We start from the raw sequence: 23,069 nt of genomic DNA on the forward strand, positions 1-23,069 counted from the left end.
TATGTCAAGTTTGGTTTAGGAGCTTTAGTGTTCAATAGCATTTGGCATCGTCAAACCAGACATGAACCTGAGCTTCAGTGGCCAGAATCGGGATGTTTTGAGTTGGCTAGAATTCAGCATTTGGAGTCTGTGTTGATGCGCAAGAAAGCGAGGTCCGCTGCATTTGACGTTGTTAGGGATTGGGTAGGAAGCCACCCAACGCCTCAAAAGCAGAGAGAAACACGCACGCAGACATATTACTATTACACAAGCTGGTAAAGCCTTAGTGCATGATCAGCAAAAGCAAGAAGAAGATATTAGGAGTATGGATTAGAAGTGCAGAAAATATACCCATCAACAGATTTGCATGCATCCGATGAATTGATAAATACATTATTGAATGAAAGACGAACGTCTCCTACTGCACCGCCTCCGTATGTGCAGCCACCAACACCTGCACTAGCCACATGTTCTGATGATTTTCCTTTGCATCCTAGTGCACACGACTTACTCTGACTTTCGTTACCGACTGCATCTGCTACTCCACTTCCGACACATGACAATACTGCTAGCGATCACAGAATTGTAACACGTAGCACAATACCGCCAACACAGAAGAGGGTATTGCGGGATTGGGCAGAAAAGTATATAGAAGGGGGTGACGAAACAGTCACGTTGGCTTGTCTACCAGACCATGGGGGTATCCCTGAACAGAAAATATTGATAGAACAAATGGGATTATACTTCGCTGAGGTTTGGGGTGATTTAACGGATTCTATTGTCCCACAAGGATTGCAGGATTAAAATGTCTTATCTTTTACTAGAGATAACACTTATCAAAACTATTTTCCTATAAACATGAACTTGATCATTTGCACCAAATCGCATTAGACGAAGGTACAGAGCAACCATTGCATGTGCAGAAAACATTTTATGCCTCCAACGAAAACAGCTAGTGAAGAAAGGCGCACATGCACGAGAGACGCTCTTAGATGGATCTCAGATGCCGCCATTTCACCGATTGAGGTTCATGACACTTGTGATGCTGGAAATGCATCAGAGGGACAGGGCCTCTGAATCCTTGTCCTTTACTGTTTTTATCGTGTGTTCTGTCGTGTTTTCTGCCCAGGAGTCCATGTGGGACTCCTGGCAGTGCAGCGCTCCCTTTTGGTTTGGTGAACAGAACCATGGGATACCCTTATGGCACCCATGGGTAGGGGTACAACCCTGTGCCCCTAGTGTATGCGTTTGGGCACCTGTGGGTGGCCCACAGAGCAGGGTATGGGCTGGTGGCAGCTCCATGCTGAATTTGACAGGTGCTCTGGGTGTCCTCCATTTTGGGATACCCAGGCCCTGCCATTGGGATCAGTTGATTCCCGATAGGAAACAAGATGGCCCCTGTGGCCTCTTGCTTTCTATTGCCTGTTACCTTGTTTTCCCAAAGTCCTGGGAAGCCCTGACTCTGTCCCTTCCCCCTGACTGGCTGTTGGGCGGAAGTTCCATATATGGTGTTGTTGCGAAGGCCCAGCTAGACTGACTGGAGCTTTCCCAGTGACTGTATGTTGTGGGTACCTCCTGTGGGTGGGACCTGGGTGAATGGAGTGTGTGACCAATATACACTCCTTGTTGTGGTTGTCTGGTTTCTGGCATGAGAGACAAAGACTGAGACAGCCCTGCCCGAAACTGGCCTGAATGCAGTGTGTAGTGTTGAATGGCTGGGTACTTGTCCCAATCCACATTCCTTGTTGTGAGTGTCTGAAAGGGAGGAGTGTGGCCTGAATGCACTGTGTGCCTGATTGGCTGAGTGACTGCATGAATGCCCTTCTGTATGATTGGCTGCTGAGTGTGTGCCAGCAGTGTGGATGAGAGACAGAATAGTATATCTGGGGACCTCTCACCACTGGTAATTGTTCAGAAGCGTTCAGAAGCTGAGTCTCCACTCTAAGAGTAACTGGAACTGCTGATCCTCGACACCCAGCTGGAAGAAGAAGACTTGCTGTTGCACTTGCTTTGACCGATCTGAAAGCTGCCGAATTCGTCGAGGACTGACCCGAGAGAGGACCTGGTAAGGCGCCCTCTTCCCGTGCTCCGAGGGATCATCGAGCACCGCTACATCTTCGCCGAAGCGCCCTGGGAGTCAGACCCTCGAAAGGCTGCCGACCCGAGACGGGACCGCCGATGAGATCGAAGTGAAGCACCCGGACATCGCCGCCGTCGAAGTCCGTTGCTGTCGACCAGGGTTCGCAGGTCTGTGTAACCGCTGGAGGCCCGTCGAAGTTGTGTTGCCCAGCCGTGGGAACCACTTGACGCCGTGCCGCCGACGACCGGAGCCGTCTGCTCCTTGCCTAAGAACATTTGAATCGAAGGACTCCCTCGTCTGCACCGTCGACCGCTTTATCCTGCCGGAGAAAGTCGAGGACGACCAACGCGCCGACGAGTAACCTGCCGGTGGGTTTCCCGCCACCCGAAGACCACAAAGACTCGAACGACTCGACGCCCTTGCTGGGCCCCCGTCTTCACAATCTTTGCAGTCCAGAACAATTGTCATCGAGGTGCCCCGCACGCCTCTGCCTTGCAGGACGCCAACGCTCCGTCGTCGACGAGCACCGCTTGGATCGAAGCTGCCGCCTCATCGACGCCGTTCTACCCTGTTTGTTGTCGGACGTTCGACGCCCTGTGTCTCCCGCTTGAAAGGGAAGGCATTCAAGAAGGGCCGTCGATTCCCCGACGCCGAACGCCGAGTTCCTCGACGGACGTTCGACGCCCCGTGTCTCCCGCTTGAAAGGGAAGGCATTCAAGAAGGGCCGTCGATTCCCCGACGCCGAACGCCGAGTTCCTCGACGGATGTTCGACGCCCCGTGTCTCCCGCTTGAAAGGGAAGGCATTCAAGAAGGGCCGTCGATTCCCCGCCGCCAAACGCCGAGTTCCTCGACGCTTCTCGACGATCCGTGACTCCCGCTTGAAAGGGGGTTGCTCAAGAAGGATCCGTCGACGCCTCTTCGAAGAACTCGACTCCACCAGGTACATTGGGGGAGTAAAAACATTATAGGAGGGAATAAGACTTGCAGAACAATATATGGACTGGGCTTGTGCTATATCTTTATTTTACAGGATGCCCAGGTGGGGGGGGATCTCCACACAGAACTGTGTCTAGTGGTCGGGGCCAGTATTCTGCCTATTGCTCAACCATCTTATTTTCTCTCCTCTCTCTATTGCTGGTTTCACTCTATTGATCTGTGTGACATTGTTACAGTATTGTTGATGCACTTTAATGAGAATACAAAGGGTGGTACCACTTTAGAATTGTATATATTTGCCATTGTTGATTTTCCTAAGTACAAAGTGAGTTATTATGATAAGTGTACATAACCTTGAATATTGATTATATAAAGACTGTGTTCTAACCAATACAGTGTGTGGACATTCCTTTGTGGGGGCTTGGGGACTACACTGTACTTACGAACCAGCCTGCATCACCTCCTGAGAAGCTAGGCCTTGATTGCTCGACCATAGCTACCGAATAGAGAATCTAGGCTGGGGTCCTCTGTGCCTCCCCTCTACCATATAGAGAGCAGAAGTACAGACCACCCCCTACCAGTCTTTACAACACTTTTAGCCAATATTCTTTGCCTATGCAGAGAAAGGTATTACAAGGAATGGTAGAATATTATCAGGATGAACTGAAAAGGAAATTGTGTTGTCCCGCTGATATTATGGTAATTTACAAATGTGCGTTTTCTGCTGACACCGCGCTAACTTAATTGTCACTCGATTTAGCTTTACTTTTAAATAAACTTTCAGAGTCTGCCACTGTACAATTGCCTATGAGTGAGGTTCCTCCAACTCTTGTGCCAAAGGTAGAGCTACCTGGTGTCAATGGAGCAGCTGCCACAAATACTCCAGCACATTATATTTCACAGTTCGTTCATGTTCCGTTTTCACGGCAGGAAGTAAACACCCTAAAGCAGTCTATTCCAGACATTAGAAAGAATTCTACAAAGAAAAAAAATCTATTTTAAATTTGTCGATTTTCACTTTAGGTGATATCGATTTATGTGATTTTGACAGTTTATGGAAGCAGATTAGGACCGTAGATGATGAAGCTGCTACGGGCGATACTTAGGTTTCATTAGAACTAGCTGATAGGTCTAGGAAAACTGGAGAAAAACCGCCTCAGAACACATTAATGTTACTTAACCACATTGTGACTAAACTTAAGACCTTAGTCCCTGAGAAAATAATTAATTTGGGATAAATTAACCGCATGCATGCAAGGGAAGACAGAAAGAGCAACTGAATTTTTCAACGGGTATTTTCAGATTTCAGCGGTCAAGATTTGAGTATGGAACCAGGAAAGATTGATTGTTGACAAATTTGCGCAAGGGTTATTGCCTGACATTCAGTCGCAGACGACTGCTTCTGAAAGTGCATGGTAGGCCAAGTCGCAATCTGAGGTTCTACATATGGCCCAGTATTACAAGAACAGAGTTAACAATGAGAAAGAGAAAATCGAGAAGAAAAAAGGAGATTTGAAAACTAGGGTACTTTTGCAACAGATTGTGAGGATCAAAGGGTGGGAATGCACCAAGAGGCCAGTTCATACTGCAAACAGGGCCTGTTCATAAGAACCAATGCGCATATTATAAACGATAAGGTCACTGGAGGGCACAGTGTCCGACCCTCCAGCAGAGAGCAGCAAATGGTACGATTGGTAGAAGATTGAGAGCATGCAATGGCATGCCCGGTCCGAATAGGAATCAGTTTACCCAGAATCAACATAACTAGCCACAGGATAATAATGCGGGTAATCAGGGAGGCCAGCAACATAATACTGGGAATACGAACACTTTTGACACCAATACGCACTCTTATTATATTGAAGACTTTACATCCGATGATGTTTTGTTTCACTAGGACAGCCCGAAGCAGTATCTGGAACCTATTTCATTCCTGTAGACCAGAAAGGACCCTACGTAGAAATGAAGGTTGGGAATAGGGCGCACGTTTTTCTAGTAGACACTGGAGAACAGAAGTGCTCCATTGATCATCTGCGGGTTGCAGATATCCCACCGTCAGGGCAGAATAATGTTTCCGTAGGGTTTTCTGGTACTCCAGTAGTAAGTTCGGTTTCTCGACCGGTACCAATAGCTTTGGGTTAATTCACTGACTCATGTCCATTTTTATTCACTACGAATTGTGGCGAGAATCTGCTTGCATTAAATTTGTTAAAGAAATTGCATGCATGGATTTATTGCTCACCAGATAGGGTGTACTTGACCATTTCACCCCAGATGAATTCTGCTTCACAATTTATGGATTTGCCTTTACCGAGTGAATTTCAAGAAGTGCCTACGCATTTATGGGCAGTAAACAACAACGATGTAGAGATACTGAATGTTGAGCTTGTACGAATAGTATTGAAATCCGGTATTTCGTTGCCACGCATCCCGTAGTATAAAAGTATCAGTTGAAGGTGAACAATTACTTAAAAGTATTGTCTCCGATTTAATGCATCAAGGTGTTATCAAAGCGATTTCTGGTAGTACATGTAAAAGCCCGGTTTTGCCCGTTTATAAGAAAGGCGAGAATGCTTTACCCTACCATTTTGTTATCGATCTTCGTGCGATTAACAAGGTAGTAGCAACACAGTTTCCCATTGTCCCTGACATCACAACCATTTTAACAATGCTGTCATCGACTTGAAACATTCATTTTTTAGTATACCGATTCACACAGATAGTAGATACTGGTTTGCATTTTCCCTTGGCGGACGCTCTTTTACTTTCACACGCATACCAAAAGGATACACGGAGAGTCCTAGCATTTACAGCAGAGCCCTTAAGGAACAACTCTATGCATGAATTGCCATCCACTTGCACACTGATACAGTATATTGATGACCTACATATGGCTGCCGATTCAGAAAGTGCTTGCAAGGAGGGCACCGTTTTGTTGCTGAAGCATCTAGCTGAGCATGGCCATAAAGCATCTTTGAAGAAGTTCCAATATTGTCAAAATTAGGTCACCTATTTAGGCTCTCTAATGTCGAAGAAGGGTAGGCGCCTCCACGTTAGATCCTGTTGCATGTGCTTTGCCGAAATGTCTCAGGGCTGCAGCTGCCGCCTCAGTGAAACAAAGTGAGGGTATGGTTTTGGGTCGCTCCTTAACCGTGATGGTACCTCACTCAGTAGATGTTCTGTTAAATAGAACACAAATTCAGCATCTCACATCTGCCCGACTCACTGGGTAGGAGTTGATTCTATCTGCAAAAATTAAGAGATGCTGTGCTTTGAATCCGGCTGAACTTTTGCCTCCTTTGAACGAGGACTGCACTAATAATGCATCCCATGACTGCTTGTATGTTAATGAACAGGATACTCAAGGCAGGATCGATCCGAATGATACACCATTGACCTCTCCTGATGGAGTGCTATTCTGTGATGGTTCTTGTTTTAAACTACCTGATGGCACTTCCACTGCTGCCTACGCAATCACCACTTTAGACAAGATTATTGAAAGCAAGAGAATTCCACACAACTCCGCCTAAGCTGCGGAGACAGTTGCCTTGACTAGAGCTTGTGAGATAGCCCAGGGACTTAGTGTATAGTGTAAATGTTTATACTGATGTCAGTACGCCTTTGGAGTAGCTCACAACCTATGGGCAGAAAGGGGATTTTTAACATCTCATGGTACCAGGATTCAGCATGGACCTTTGATAGTTCAATTGTTAGCCACATTAGCCCTTCCCAAACCATCAGCTATAATGAAATGTGCAGCACATCAGAGAGTGACTGACAACTGGAACAGCATATGCATTTGCAGACAAAATAGCAAAACAAACTGCCACAGACCCACACTCACGAATGTATGTGTTAGATTCTGCTAGGTGGGTTGCTGAAACTGGGTTGATGGAGGAGGGCATTAGTAGTGTGAAAGAGATTCAGGCTGAAGCAACAAAGGAAAAGAATGAATGTTGGACTACTGAACCTACAGGGTTGAATAATGAGGGTTGTTGGGTTGACCGCGGGAGACAGAGATGGATGCTGCCCAACGCATATGTAACAGTTGTAGTTACTATGGCACATGGGCCAGCACAAATTAGTCTGAAGAGCATTTGTAAATACTTTGGTACAATAACATTCCCAAAATTGCAGAACGAATCATTCAGAACTGTATTTGTCTGCAACACAACATTGGTAAGGGAACACCAGCACCCAAGGGTCATTTTGGACCTCCCTGTATGCCATTGACTTCATTGAGATGGAGCGTTGCCAAAACTATAAATATGTGTTAGTAATAATATGTGCCTTCAGTAAGTGGGTTGAGGATTTCCCTTTGAGAGATAACACTGCCATGTCCACTGCAAAATTAATGCTGAAAGAGTATTTCCCTAGATTTGGACTACCCAGAGTAATTTGGTCCGATAATAGGCCACACTTCATAGCAGCTATCATACTTCAGGTATGTGAGGCACTACAAATTGATAACGATTTCATTCCGCAAGACCTCCTCAGAGTGCTGGATTGGCAGAACGCCATACCGGTACCCTTACGAACAGATTAGCAAAGGTGTGTGCACATAGTAAACTGAAATGGCCAGACGCTACCGTTAGCATTGCTGTCAATGAGAACAGCAGCTGAGTCAAGAACGGGACTTTCTCCCTACGAAAATTGTTATGGGGAGACCTGCTAATATATGGAATGCACCTAGACCTAGAAAATTGTCAAAGATAGAGTACCCGTTGTTAACCGTTTATTGTGACCAATTGACTCAAAACCTGCATTTGATTCACCAACAGGTTCGAGCAGCTTTGCATGAGAAATATGAAGGACCTGGTCACCGATTTCGACCTGGGGACTTTGTGCTGATAAAGGACTTAGAGAGGAAGTCCTGCCTTGCAGCTTGTTGGAAAGGACCAAATCAGGTACTACTGGCTACTCAGACGGCTGGTCGAGTCGATGGCAAAAAGCATTGGATCCATACAGCGCACCCGATACGAGCGTACTTGCCTTTATCCTACGACCAGTGGGTTAAAGAGGGGGATGATGATCCTGACTCCAAGAGTGTGCCTTTGTACGAGGTCACCCATTCTGATCCTGAACTTAATTTCCAAACTAAGCAACTTGAGAATTCTTCACTTTCTTCAAATTCTGATCCTTTGTTTACAGACCACTCTGTACCTGGAGTCACGAGGTACAATCTTCCACCACAAAAATAGTTAGGGAATTACATTTTTATAGATTAGGAAAGTGTCGTTTGTATACTGCACCCACAAGAAACCAACAACTTTCCCTCCAATCCCCCTAAAGATGGGATGGTTCAAGGAGTTCCAGAGGGGGGCAGGATAAAAAGACAAATAAGAAGACTAGAAGCAAGATCGGCCAAATGGTCAGGTGCCACCCACAGATGAACTTATAAAGCATGTTTCAGTGAGGCTTGTTAACAGACACTGAAAAATATGCCTATATTTGAGGCACGTAGAATCGAGGACATGGAGAGCATTGCCACTGGAAAGCCCATATCTAGAGGGCTATGGTCAACAAAGGAGAAGTTAATAATAATAGCAATTGTAGCCTGTGCTGTAATCACATTGATACCTATATTATGTTACTTGGAGAGTTCACATCCGCTTAGTATACTACTGCCTACTGTCAGCACCTCTTTGTCTCCTCTCTATGTACATTCTCATACTCTTCCACTTGATCTCAAACACAGAAAAGGCTATCATAATAATACACTCATACAGATAATGAATGCTACTCATACAATCTTGAACAAAACAAACTGCTGGATATGTTGTCACCTACCACAACATGGTGAGAAAGGTCTAGGATGGTACATCTATCCACTCCCACTATCAACATGTGTTATGCATTGTTTAGAGCTCTATTCTTTGGTAAGTGGGGCAATAGTACCACTGGTAACTGATGAAACAAACAGCAATGAATTCTACCGACTAGTTCGGTTACCTTTAGGGTGTTCTGTCTTTGGGAATAAAAGTACGACCAATACTGCCTCCACCAAAAGTACTGATGAGCATACTAGACCCCATCAATCAATGATCGCATTAATTCTGCCATAATACACCATAAATCATGATCCGGATATAGTTCCATTCTGTCTTCGGAAAGAAGGTTCCCGGTATATGGGCACATATGATAAATGTGTAAACACTGCAGTTCTGGTAAATGAGAATAGGACATCGGGGGGGAGGGACGATTGACTTTGTATGTGGAAAAGAAGCTTATCCATGGTGGTCTAAAGACAGGAAAGGTATTTGTTATCTGGGGAAACTATTACCAGGAGTTTATGTCATATCCATTGCAGACATACTGAAACATCGCCCTAGGAAGGGAATAGATGATGATACATCTCTCCAGGTATTGAGAGATGTAGCTAACGCCATGGTCCCTTTTTGGGGCTAAATCATAAACTCACAAGATATTAGTAGATTGGCTAGAGTATTAGAAAAAATAATCAATGAAACGACTGACACTGTTCAACATCCTCGGGAGGATAGCTCAGGGGCAACGTGCTCGCCGTGGAAGCAAGAAGACGCGAAGCAACACAGGTTCAATCCCCGGGTCCACGCTTAGAAACCTCTGGGTATTAAGCGCGTTATAAATAACCTATCATATCCTAACATGCCATTGGAACAAAGAGCAATTAGGTTGGTAGCTCTTCAGAATAGGATGGTTTTAGATGTTATGCTAGCTGAACGTGGTGGTGTATGCAAAATGGTTGGGTCAGCGTGTTGTGTGTATGTACCCATCTCCTCCCATACTGTGTTTCAAGCGATCAAACAATTACATATACTGAGATCTGAAGTTCACGTCCCTGAAGGGGATTGGGACATTGAAACATGGGCTTGGAACATGCTTAGAACTTGGAGTTGGAAAATCTTCTCAGCACTATTTTCATTTAGGCGATTCTGTTCTGCTGTTGCTGCAGACAATGCTTGCCTGTTATAGGTTCTGCCCTAGGTAATTGCTGTTCTAGATCTTTAATGAGATTAAAACCTGGTCCTCATCTTCCTGTAAATATGACTAATGCCTTGATCATGCAGGATGTCGCTATCATTTATGGCTATCAATGTATATGACAGTGATGACTCTGGTTGTTCTGATGATGATGATACATCGTCACATAATACTAGCAATGTGTTGGCTTAGGCCAAAAGGAGGGTTTGTAAAAACACATCAATTTTGTATTATAATATTACCTTAAGTGCACACACATTGAACCGTGCCAGCGCGGTTCCCGAACGACATCTTGGTTGTTTTTCTCTCTTTACAGAGTTTTCATTCTGAACGCAGTAAAGATTCACAAAATCACTGCTTCGAAAGCTCCTCCAACAAGCTCTTGCACAGGAATGCTAAATCTGCCGAGCACATTGTTGATCTTTGTCTTAGAGCATTGAAGAACTGGAAGAAACATAGCTAATCTGTAAATTAGGTGCCTTCATTTCTTCCTGGCTCTCTTGTCCTTTTCCGTAGCGGTTAGGCAGAAACCTGTGCAGTTCCCTTAGGGACCACTGCAAAAGGCTTAAGACTACAGGTGTTGGCAGTAAACCCAATTGGTAGCAGTCTGTACCACCCAGATTTAACTGGTAGCTGTGGCTGAGCAGCCAGACTTCTCTCAAGAAGAGTTAGACAGTATCTAGAGTATACAAGATAGGTACCAAAATACAGTAGCACAAGCAAACACTGGCCAGAGCTTTGGTATCAAATATATCATTATTTATTAAAAATACACACTTAGAAACACTCTAGCACTATTATTGTAAGCAAGTTCAAAAACACAGTCACTATTAATATATATACATCCCTTATTCCTTATTAGACAAGTCTTAGTTAACACCACTTATTTCCAGACAGAGGTGAGCGCTTAACTAGAGATGGCACTCCAATAAGTTAAGAAAAAGGGAGGGAAAAGGCAGAAATCAGGAACAGCACACAACACAATATTGTATAAGCACCCAGCAAGGCAGGAAATTCAAAGTCTACTGGTGAGCCAAAGGTTCAGAGGCACGGCTCCCTCTTGGAGAGATTAGGACACCAATAAGCCCAAGATCACACAGTTTAAAAGGCTTGGAAAGTCTTGCAGAGAGTTTAAAAAGGAATCAGTTCAGCTCAGTAAAGTTCAATTAGCCAGCCTAGGGCCAACCCAAGTGGTAAGAAGAGGATTTACGAGACACCCCACACAGACCGTTGCGAGGGAGGCCAGGCGGACACAGTACCTTGAAAGTGGAGAGAATCCTCCAGCGGGGGCAGTTGTTCCGGGCAGTGGATGCAAGTCGCGGCGTCGTCCAGAGGAAGAGAAGATCTCGACGTGGAGGAAAGCTGAAGGTCGTTGCACTGCCAGGGAAGAAACCAGCCGGAGAGTTCTTCGGTTAAAAAAGGCACTACCCTTTTATTCGCGGTAGTGGTAAAACGTGGTATCCCGGTTGCCGGGGTGCTTGGCACAGGCAAGGCGGCCACGAGATGATCCGGGAAGGCGAAAAGGCGGGCAAACTGGTTATCCCCACCGGTCAAAGGAAGAAGACTCCTCTGTCGTTGGAAGAAGTGGTGAGTCGGTTTAGCAGGGCTCCACCGGTGGTGTCGTCGTTGCAGGTCGGCTCAGCTTCTCCCTCTTCGGATTCTTTGGTCCTGTGGCGACGTCTGAAGTCTCAGTCCCCAAAGCCCTGCTTTTATGCAGAAAACCCCCATTCATCAGTCCTAGCTGTCACTCAAACATACTAAGTGGTGAGCCGGGCGGCTCACCACTGGGCCAATCACACAAGAGTGCGAGTTGAGTTGCCGAGGCAACTCGGTCCAGGGTGCCTAAACCCCCTCCCACACCACCTGTGGTACCCAGAGTGGCACCACTTTGGAGGGCTTCTGTGCAGAACCCCGCCACAAAGGGCTCGACTTCGGGTTGGAGTCACAGAAGCGAACACAACCGCCATTTTGGAACCGAGTTCTGGCAAAAAATACCAACCAGTGAATTAATATTAAATAAATAAACCAGCGGTATGTTTGAGGCTGTGTTAAAAAGTATTAGCCGCGAACAATGGGAAAATCCCATAGGAATATATTTGCGGTCGAATATAAAAAGTAGTATCCACTGCCACCAGCCAAATCTCGCTCAGGGGGGACTGGACAGTGCCCCCTCGAACAACAGACCCAGAGGCAATCGAATTGCTCCTACCCGTACGCCCACAATATGATCGTTTGTACTGGTTCTGTTCACAATTTAGGACTAGTAAAGCCAATGGTGACTTTACATGCCCTGGGAGACAGTAGTCAGTCCCAGGGTACGGAGTCTATGTTTGGGGGTCACGATGACACCCCTGTGTTACTGCACGGAGGGTGCTGTGTAACAAACATACCAAAAACACATGAAGCCCTATGGAGTAAAAGACCCCATAGCCCATAACACACATTACAAAGTCAAAGGATATCTCAAATCATGTCTAAGAGTGGGAGAAAAAGAGTCTCACTCTTAGCAGGAGAAAAAAATAAACCCCAAAAATCCAGCAAAGCTGCTGGGGGACTCACTAGGTTTGGGAAATTAGCCTTAACAGAGAATTGTCCCTAACAGTAGCTAATTATGAATGTGCAACCCAGATGATTAAAACAAAGCACAATTCACAGCATATGTAGTCCTAAAAACCGAGCGACTGAGTCGAAGGGCAGACTGACCTTTTTGTCCAGAAACAGAAAATGTAGCATGGGGAATGTTACCTTGTGTTAGGAACATAATATACTCCAACACCCCACTCCGCTCTGTTCCCAGACAGTAAATTGTTTACGTGATGACGCACTGCACTCCAGCATGTGTTGCAATGGTAAAAAACCCATGTCTATAGGTCATGAACCCTCATTACACCAATTTGCCGTGTTGTCCAAGTTGTATAAAGTATGCTCGCCTCCCCCATTTCTTTGCTCACCTTCTTTATGCCTGTAAACATGCATTGATAAATTTGGGACCGCTTAAGCGCTAACAAACTGTTGTTTAATTTGTTCCTTGTGACTGGTGTGTCTTCATTTCTTTGCAGTAGCCTCATATTTCTGGACTAACAGAGTTGCAGCAGGCGTCTCTTCCAAGTTCTTCTTCGGATTCCTTCGTCCAGTGGTCGACTCTGCCTTCCAAGCCAAAAGCCTTGCCTTTTATGCAGGTTTCTCCCATTCATTCCAGCATAGCTGTCAATCACACAGCTGGGTGGCTGTCCTTGCCAGCCAGCCGACCAATCACCTTTGGGTGCATTCCTGTAACCAAGGGGATTAAGCACAGGGAGTTTTAGGCACCTCCCTCTTTTCCTGCCCCTGCCAAACACACTGGAGCCAGAGGCGGGCTTCACTCGTGAATCCCGCCAAAGGCAAAACGGGCAAAAGGACCAAACCTTGTTTGGCGCAGAGTAAATCTTAAGACTGACCTTTCTGACAAGAAATGGCAAAAAAGAAGACCGGGGCCATTTTGACAAAATGGGCATGTATGGGTGCTTTACTGCAGCTGCAAACGCAGCCCACGGTAAAAACACAAACACACAATGGCAGTAAAAAATAAACCAGTGTCACCAGACATTAATTGTAGAAAGGGTAACATAAAATTGTTACATGAGAAACTAGACAAAGGGGATACCAAGTAACCCCTCCAGCACCCTGTGGTAAGATGGTGTGTGCTGGGTCTAGAAAGTTACAAAATGTAAGAGAATGTATTTAAACCTTTGGGAAATCTAAGAGACTTCCCTGTGCCACTGCACTGAAGGTGCTGGGTGTCACAATGCAAAGATGATGCCTATGGAGTTTGTCAGACTCCAAAGTCAAAAGAAACACAGAGTCCAAATCACAGAAAAATACACGAGAGAGTGGGAAAAAGGTCTCAATCCCTCCAGGTTAGAAATTAAAAGTCCTAAAGTCCAGCAAAAGAGCTGGGGGTCTCCAAGGTAGAAGAAAGGAATTAGCACATTTATGAGAATTCTCCCTAACAATCATCATCACAGATCTCAGAAAAGGCACTGCTGAACTAATGGGCTATTACTGGGTTTGCTGCAAAAAGGTCTACTTGCACCTCCCATCATCCTGGAGGGGCTACTGTGCACTTGAAAAACTACATTCTGCGTTGTTGGTGGTACCTGAGGAGCACCTAAAAGGGAGGGAGCTGTGCCCTTAGATGGACAAATGGCACAGGGACGCCACCTACAGCACCACCTTCCATCTTTAGCATACTATCAGAGAATAAGCGGCATGATCACCTGTTCCGAAGAAGGTGCGTCTCAAACTACCTGTCTCAAGAGTCATCTGGCCTCCTGTTGGGGAGGAGGTGGCTCTGTCACACACCCTCGCCATTCCCGCAGTGAATAGATCACATGTAGGCCAAAGGGCAAGAGACCCCCACAGCATGGTATCTTAACAGAGATTTGCATGCATAACATAGCACACAGCACCAACAACACACTCCATTTTGTACTAGAGCAGACACCATCTTTTTACTAGGCCCAGAAATCATCCCTTTGTGAACTCAGCTCTCCCTTCCCCAGCACTTCGCACAGAGAGCCCTGGACATCGCCTCCCCTTGCCATCTCTGCGCGAGCCTTGTTCTCATGGAAGTCCAGCCATTTATTGTTGCAATTGTTTAATATTACATCCACAGAATGTGCTCTCTGCCGAGCGCAAGACAAGAGCAGGCCCCCGGCACAAGTGCCCATCCATCAACACTAAACTCCTCATGCTCTCAACCACCCACTCCGCCAGGCCAGGCCCCACCATTCCTCAACCCCTTACTCTCTTTCATGACAATACCCATCTAACCCCCATGCATGGACGATTCCAGAACACCCACCGTAGACTTAATCCCTTGCAGCAGTGTATTCGTCCCAACCCCAACACATGTCTGTCTGGATTATGAGGCACCAGGGAACATAAATAGATTGTTAGGGAGAATGCTCTCTTTAGGCTGAATTTCCTAACCTAGTGAGTCCCCCAGCAGCTCGGCTGGATTTCTGGAGTTTGTTTTTTCTCCTGCCAAGAGTGAGACTCATTCTCCCACTCTTGGACATGATTTATGGTGTTCTTTTGAGTGTTCATGTGTTTTATGGGCTATGGGGTCTTTTACTCCATAGGGTCTCATGTGTTTTTACTATGCGTGTTACACAGCACCCTCCGTGCAGTGACACCCCACCATAGACTCCATACCCTGGGACTGACTACTGTCTCCCAGGGCATGTAAAGACACCATTGGCTTTACTAGTCCCAAATTATTAACAGAAACCGGTACAAACCATCATATTGTGGACGTACTGGTCGGGGCAATTCGATTGCCCCGGGGTCTGTTAGTCGAGGGGACACGTCTCCGTCCCCCCTGATCGAGTTTTGGCTGGTGGCAGTGGATACTACTTTTTATATTCGACCGCGAATATATCCCTATGGGATTTTCCCATTGTTCGAGGCTACCAACTTTAATTATTTAATTCTCACAGCCTCGAACATACCGCCGGTTTATTTATTTAATATTAATTCGCTGGTTGGTATTTTTTGCCAGGACTCAATTCTAAAATGGCGTTTGTGTTCTCTTCTGCGACTCCAACCCAAGTCGAGCCCTTTGTTCCACTTTTTGGCGGGCTTCTCCACAGACGCCTCCAAAGGTGGTGCCACTCTGTCTGGGTACCACAGGCGGTGTGGGAGGGGGTTTAGGGACCCTGGACTGAGTTACCTTGGTAACTCAAGTCGCACTCGTGTGATTGGCCCAAGTAGTTAGCATGTTTGATTGACAGCTAGGCTGAGTGAATGGGGATGTGCTGCATAAAAGCAGGGCTTTGGGGACTGGAACTTCAGAAGTCGCCACAGGACCTGAGAATCCGACGAGGGAGAAGCTGAGCCGACCTGCCACGACGACACCACCGGTGGAGCCCTGCGGAACCGACTCACCGCTTCCCGACGACAGAGAAGATCTCCCGGTTGGAGAGGCTTCTTCCCCTGACTGGTGGGCACTACCAGTTTACCTTCTTTTCCTCGCATCCCAGGACGTCTTGTGGTCGAATTGCCCGTGCCAAGCACCCCGGCAACACGATAGCCACTTGCCACTGGACCGCGAATAAAAGGACCGCTCCTTTTACCCGAGAACTCCGCGGCTGGTTTCTTCCCTGGCAGTGCAACGGACTCCTGTCTTCCTCCCCGACGAGATCCTCTCTTCTCCCGGACGAAGCACCGACTTGCATCCGCTGCCAAGAACAACTGCCCCCGTTGGAGTATTCTCACCACTTTAAGGTACCGTGTCCACCATGCCTTCCTTTCTAAAGATTGCTACAAGGTAATAATAATCCCTTAACCTTCTGGGCTGGCCGCCTTGACCATTTAACTGGTCCCTTTCTTTGGTCCAACTCTTTCTGAACCTTTTCAAGACTTTTTGTGCGCTTCAACCGTGTGACCTTGGACACATTTCGTTCTGATCCTCTTAAAGTGGATCCGGCCTTCTGAACTCTCTTCAGAGTTTTACTTTGCCTTCCTCTTTTGTTGTGTTCTTGTGAAAGTGTTGGGATCTGTTTCAATTTATACCCTGCTTTTCTCTCCCTTTTTTAAACGAATTATTAGAGTGCCATCTGTGTTAAGCGCTCACCGCTGTCTGAAAATAAGTGGGGCTTTACTTAAGAATTGTCTAATATTCTTTTAAGGGAGTGTATATCTTTTAGTGACCGTGTTTTTGAACTGCTAAACATTAGTCCCTGTGTGTTTTACTAGATGTGGTTTTAAATAAATAATTATATCTCTTTTACACCAAGCTCTGGTCAGTGTTTACTTGTTCTACTGTGTTCTTTTGACCTATTGTGAATACTCTGTATACTGCCTAACTCTTCTTGAGGGAAGCCTGACTGCTCAGCCACAGCTACCAAGTGAATCTGTGTGGTACAGACTGCTACCAAGTGGGTTTACTGGCAAACACCTGTAGTCTTAAAACTTTTTCAGTGGTCCTAGAGGGAACTGCACAGGTTTCTGCCTAACATAGATCAAACCCCCAAGGGGAGACACTTAGGAGCAGGACCCCCGTACCAATAAAGTTCTGAATGTAGAGGTCGGAATGTCCATATATATTAGCCCATCGTTTCGAAATAGCCCCTTCAAGCAATGATTTTAGGTCTGCCATTCTCTTATCAGTTCCTGCTTAGACAGACAGTTAGGAGTAGGTTAGATTTTGAGTTAACCTTCACTGCACAGATGAGCTCAGTTGACCACGTGCACCATGATTGACAGAGAAGCAGCAACCAATGGGGCCCAGGCATCCCATATGGAGTTGGGTTTAGGATAGGTCTCCAGCCAACCCACTATGCCGCTGTGTGTCACTCATGACGCTTGGTGCCTTTTTAATGTGCTGCCCATTTAACTTTTGGCAGAGCGCTCTCGGGCAGCAGATTTCTTTGCTTACACACTTTATTTGATATAAAGTTTGTTATCCTTGCAACTTATCTCTTGGTCTCATTCCCTGACAGGACGTGTTATTATTTTTGTCTATTGTGGAATTATGTGTTTGGGTGCTCACCTTCACTCCTCATACTGATTCCAGATGAATACAAAATGTTTAATTCAGCACAGACATTTTTTGCATCCCTCGTGCCCAGCATCCAAGCAAGAGCATGGCTGCAAATTGTTCGGTAGGAGCTGATCCAGTTGGCGAATGACACTGAAGAAGGATTCAACGTTATCAAGGTGGAATTAAGAGCACTCTGGCTAATGACGATGCAGAACCGGTATGTCCTCGACCTATTCACAGCAAACGAGGGCAGGGTTTTCAAAAAGATCGGGAGATCATGTTGCATGTTCATACCTTCTGCAAACGCTGAAAATGGGACATTATCACACGTGATAGTAGCAGTGCACGAACTTGGCGCAAAAATGAAGAACTACAAAGAGGTGTGGGTGGACTTACATGGGGGGGATGTAGATATATGACCTGTACCCGTGAAGAGTATGCACAACGTGAGGAGAGCTTGAGGAGTGTGTGCATAGCATGGATGTGTCATGCCTCGCTATTCCCTATGGAAAAGGTGCAAACTAAGCCAATAAGTACATTCAGAAACCTCTCCAACATGGAATCCTTATCAGCCTATTACTTTAATCCTCCTTCACCGGTCTTCTTGTTCCCAAAATGGCCACCAGAGTTTCCTTCTTTAAAAGCACTTCCTACCCAAGGCTTGCGGCGTTAATTTAAAATTACTACTGCCAGGAGCTGCTGTTCTATCTCCTGGACGCCCTGCATATGTAAGTGCTCTTGCTACCTAACTTTCTTCCTGCTGCGTTTTCTCCCTTCGCCTTTATCCTTACTGCTCTTTTTCCCCCCAGAGCTATACAAAGATACTGCTCTGTTTCGTTTTGGCAGTATTCATTAATGTTGTGAGGAATCATTCACACAACACTTTTCCAACTCGAACGCTGCTTTGTGTATGCAACCTGCGACGATCCATTTGCCCTTCAGGCAACTCGGCCTTCTCCGTATGAACTCCTTTAATATGCGTCGCTGTGTGAATACTATTCACTCTCGACTTTTCCATTACTGAGCGCCACGTTGCCCTCCAATTGAAGGCAACTTAACAAAGGACTGTTGCCTTCCGGGACAGTCCATTCAACATTGACTGAAACTTCCTGGTATATCTCTCCGAGACTTTTTCAGAGAATATTCTATCATTCTATTCATACTAATTGAGGGAATTCAACCAATACCTGGAATTTGTGCAAAGAAGCATTTACATATAATAATACCGGTCTCTGCTTCCTTATACTCTCTATTGGGCACAGTTCCACCAATTATACTCACGTGCTTCTGCCTTTTCACCCATCATGCAACACGTGCATCAGTCTACAGTCTGGCTATCTACTACAACACAACACGTGCATAAGTCGGTGTACCAACAATAACGGAACACATGCATCACTTGCCTACCTACGAGAAAGCAACACGTGCATCATTCTGCATAGCTACCATAACGCAACTCGTGCATCATATTCTACGAGTGGGTGTTAAGCAAACCACTTCTAAGGTTCCCCTGCCTGCTTGTTGTTCTCATACTCAATTGTCCTTCGTAGCATTTCTTATCTAAAACACCATTTCTCCCTTTCTTTCATATTTGGATACTGAATACAGAACTATCCCAGACTACTTGTCACACATCACTCGGAAGAGCGAGCAGACCGATCTTTGCAATCTTCATCCCTGCTCATCTTTCACCCTTAGTTCACAGGTTTTCTTCCCCTGGAGAGGTTCCCCGGTTCTACCCCTTCCCCCGTCTCCATTTATCAGGGCCAGGGGTAGAATTAGGAAGGCTCCCCATAATCTTCTTGTTGTATCAACAGTCCATCAGGTAAGGGTTCCAACCTTATATTAAACCATTTGCATAGCAGCCCGGCATGGTAGGAGGCAGAACGCAGGGCATCAAATGTAGAAATACTGGGGGAGGGTATTTGTCACTGTAGGAGTAATGAAAGGGGGGGAATGTTGGGAAGCAAGTAGTCTTACCCCCAAGCCTCTAGGCACGACCAAGGTATATAGACTCAATTGAGGCTAAGGGGGGGGGGGGATGCCCCTCCTCCCCTGCACGTGTAAGAACCTCATAATATATAGAAGTAGACGATTAACATCGCCCGTGTCCTGGCATGGAGACTCCATTTTGCATTAGGCCCTGATGCCATTTTTTACTAGGCCCAAACACCACCGCTCTGTGGGGCTAACATCTTCGGCCTCTCGCAAAAAGGAGCCAAGTCCTTAGCACATCAGGCCGGTTCCACACAAACCTTGTTCCCACGGCAGCTCATCCGCTCCCTGTCCTCTCAATGTTGCAAATCTCTAGTATCATTCTTTCACAGAACACGCTCTGCAAAGAGCGTGGGACAGAGCACAGCATGAATGCCCATCCATCTCCACTAAACTGCCATGCCCCCTCACCCTCCACCCTGCCAGGCCAGAGCTCACCAATCCCGACCTCTCAATTCCTTTTATGATGAGCATCTAACCCCCTCACCTTCACCATTCCAGAACACCTACCCTAGGCTTAATCCTGGGTAGCAATATATTCTTAAAAATAACAACACACGCCTGTTCGCATCATGAGGCACCAGGAAGATAGGCAGTAGATTAAGCCCCCCAGGAGAGACACTGGGTGCTGGGGATGCGGCATCAATGAAGCCCTGAATGTGGAGGTCGGCATGCCAATATATTATCCCTCTCTACAAAGGACCCCTTGCATGTGATGTCCAGGTATTCGCCATTGCTCAGTTCCTGTGTTATGCTTAGAGAGTTAGAAATGTAACACCCGCTTGAAATGACCTTCACTGCAACGATGAGCCCAGCTGACCCACATGCTACAAAATCGAGAGGGGGAGCAATGACCAATGGCGCCTGGGACCCCCTATGGAGCAGGCGCATCCATATGTTGTCCGCCAACCAGCAACCTTGCATCTACAGCAGCCCAAAATCGTCATTGATGATGCAATTGTCTTTTATAATGTGCTGCCCGTGTAATTTTTGTTAGGGCGCTCTCGGGCAGCAGAGTTCTTTGCTGGCATTTTCTATATTATACAAACTTTGTTATCCTTGCAAAACTATTGCTTGGTCTCATTCCCTGACGGGGTGCATTATATTTTATTATTATTGGGACACGTGTATTAGGTGGATGCCTTTGTCAATTTTTTTAAAGACTCTATCCACTTGGGTCCTGATTATTCGATTAAATTGTTCATTTTTGTATAATTTTGTAACAATGATATTGGATCAATTGATGTGAATATGTAAGTATGTTTGTTTTGTGTAAGGTTTGCTGTAAATCAACACAATAAAACAAAAATGTTTTAAAAAGGTGGATGTCTGTTCTTTCAAATACATTTTTCAAATCAGCCAAATAATGATAGAAAGAGCAAGAATGCACCCTTGCCGCACACCTCTTTCTGTACACATGTTATCAATAAAATAGCATTGTGGGTTGAATCTTACATGATTAGTTGTACTTTCATGTAATAACATGCCAATCTTGAACAGGCCCAGAGGAATGTTATTATTGTACATATAGTTGTTCACATTTAAAATCAATACACATAAATATTGGAGTTCCCAAACTGTTACGAAACTCAATTTGCTTAAAATTTAATACCTTCAGCTCTTTCGACCAATCATCTAATTTCATTGATAAATATGTCGCAAAATATTTTCCCTGATGTAGCCAAAAGAGAATTCGGTCTATAATTCGGAAGACTTATAGAAATTCTATAAATTGTAACAGTTAAACTCATTGTTCAAGACTGTGGAATTTATAGATCTTTTTATACAATTATTTATAAACAACAGCAAAACATCAACCACTTTTCTAGGTTCATTTTGTAAACTCCCGAACAAATTCTAACAGGACACCCAGCCCTAGAATCTTCCATAGTAAGACCTCATGCCATAGGGGTTCATTTGGAGTACCATGGTCCAACAAGGGTTTTCAATATCTGGGTATCCAAATCAAAAGGGATGATAATCAGCTTCGGACTAATAATATTCAGATAAGGCTTGAACAGATAATTACATTGTGTAGGAATTTAAAAAAACGGAACTTGACACTTGGATGAAAATCAAAACAATTACTCCCCAAGTTATTAGTATGCTTCCACTCATTTCCTGGTAAACGCTTATTGGAAATAAATTAAGCATTTGGCAATTTTGCTATGGGGAGAAGGACTAAAAGGAAGATACCGTTAGTTGTTCTTCAAGGTTCAGTACAAATGGGAGGATTTGGATACCCTAAAATAAAAACAGTATCATACAATATACACCTCGCGCACGTTGCATTACTGGCTTGAGACGGATAAGGAGACAAGTGCCAATTGGGTCCTCGCTCAAAGGAATGCTATTTATACATTTCCGTTGGTTAATATATAACATATGGATAGGAAATTATAGGTTGCAACCACTCCAACAGTGACACATGTAATAAAGGAATATAAGGTTAGCAATCAACATAGAGGTGAAAAATATCTTCCTTGAGAAGACACAAAATCTGGAAAAACCCTGCGTTGACTTTTAACAATCATATGCTTTCTGGCCATCATGGCAATAAGCAGGAATATGGAAGTCAGGCGAAGTATATAATGGTAATACATTTGTTAGACTTCTATTCTTAATGTTCACATATAAGCTGCATGCTCATGAAGCTCAGTGATATCAGCAACTATGCAACCCATTTGAAACTTTGTTTACACCATTGCATCCATAGTCCTCCAACGCTAATACCGTTATCTAAAATTACACAGATGTCAGCTTCTGGGATTTATAAACTTCTCATACCGCCTGCATCAGGAATAATTTATCAACGCGGTAAAGATGCTTGGTAGTCCGATCTGGGACAAACACTAATGGATAGTGGGTGCTGATATCTACTGGGGCTAGTCAATTTAAAATAGATCTGGATTCACGCTACACACATCACTAAACAATGAATTACACTGGTCCCCATGAAAGATGTGGGTATGCAAACTATGTCCCACTAACATAAGTTGGTTCGGTAAAAGGCAAATAGGGACAATGCTACGCATGATCTCGTCCTGCCAAAAGATCCTAGTTTTTTTGGATATTATTCTTTGCATTTATTTAGTGCTAGGTCTTTCTTTCCAGCGTACGACTGTATGTGTGCTGCGACTACTTGCTACGTCTATAAATGTATCAAGTGAAAAATCCAAATGGGTCTATAGGGAGCTTCTATGGACCAAGAAGCATATTTTAAAACATTGCAGAGTGATAACAAACCTACTGTTGAGGTTTGATTACATAGTCTTATGACTATTTCTGCAAGGTAGTTTCTTTTCAAGCAAAAAAGGGAAGATCAGTGACGAAATAGAATGTGGAGTGTCTTTAATTAATTATATGGGTTAAAGTTTTAGTTAGGCGCTGCTCAACTCCCTCCCCTTTTTTAAGTGTAAATAGGTCAATCAAAGCACAATGGAGATGTGTTTTATGAAGTTACGTGTTGTTGATGCTTGTTCTATTATTAACTTTTATGTTGCTGAAAATGAAGAAAAAAAAACGGAACGAAAAATAGCAACTATATCCAAGACTCTCGTCTTTACCTTAATTTGCCATAACGCTTCGAC

The 23,069-nt window shown here is 45.0% G+C and overlaps 1 protein-coding gene across 1 annotated transcript in view; it reads right to left on the minus strand.

The window, feature by feature from the left end:
* LOC138582041 (putative nuclease HARBI1) overlaps positions 1 to 23,069 on the minus strand; it is a 243,138-nt gene that overhangs the window by 216,122 nt on the left and 3,947 nt on the right. The window lies entirely within an intron of this gene.

Source organism: Ambystoma mexicanum, chromosome 3q (assembly GCF_040938575.1).
Source record: "Ambystoma mexicanum isolate Mex_15411 chromosome 3q, UKY_AmexF1_1, whole genome shotgun sequence".
Taxonomy (NCBI): Eukaryota; Metazoa; Chordata; class Amphibia; order Caudata; family Ambystomatidae; genus Ambystoma; species Ambystoma mexicanum.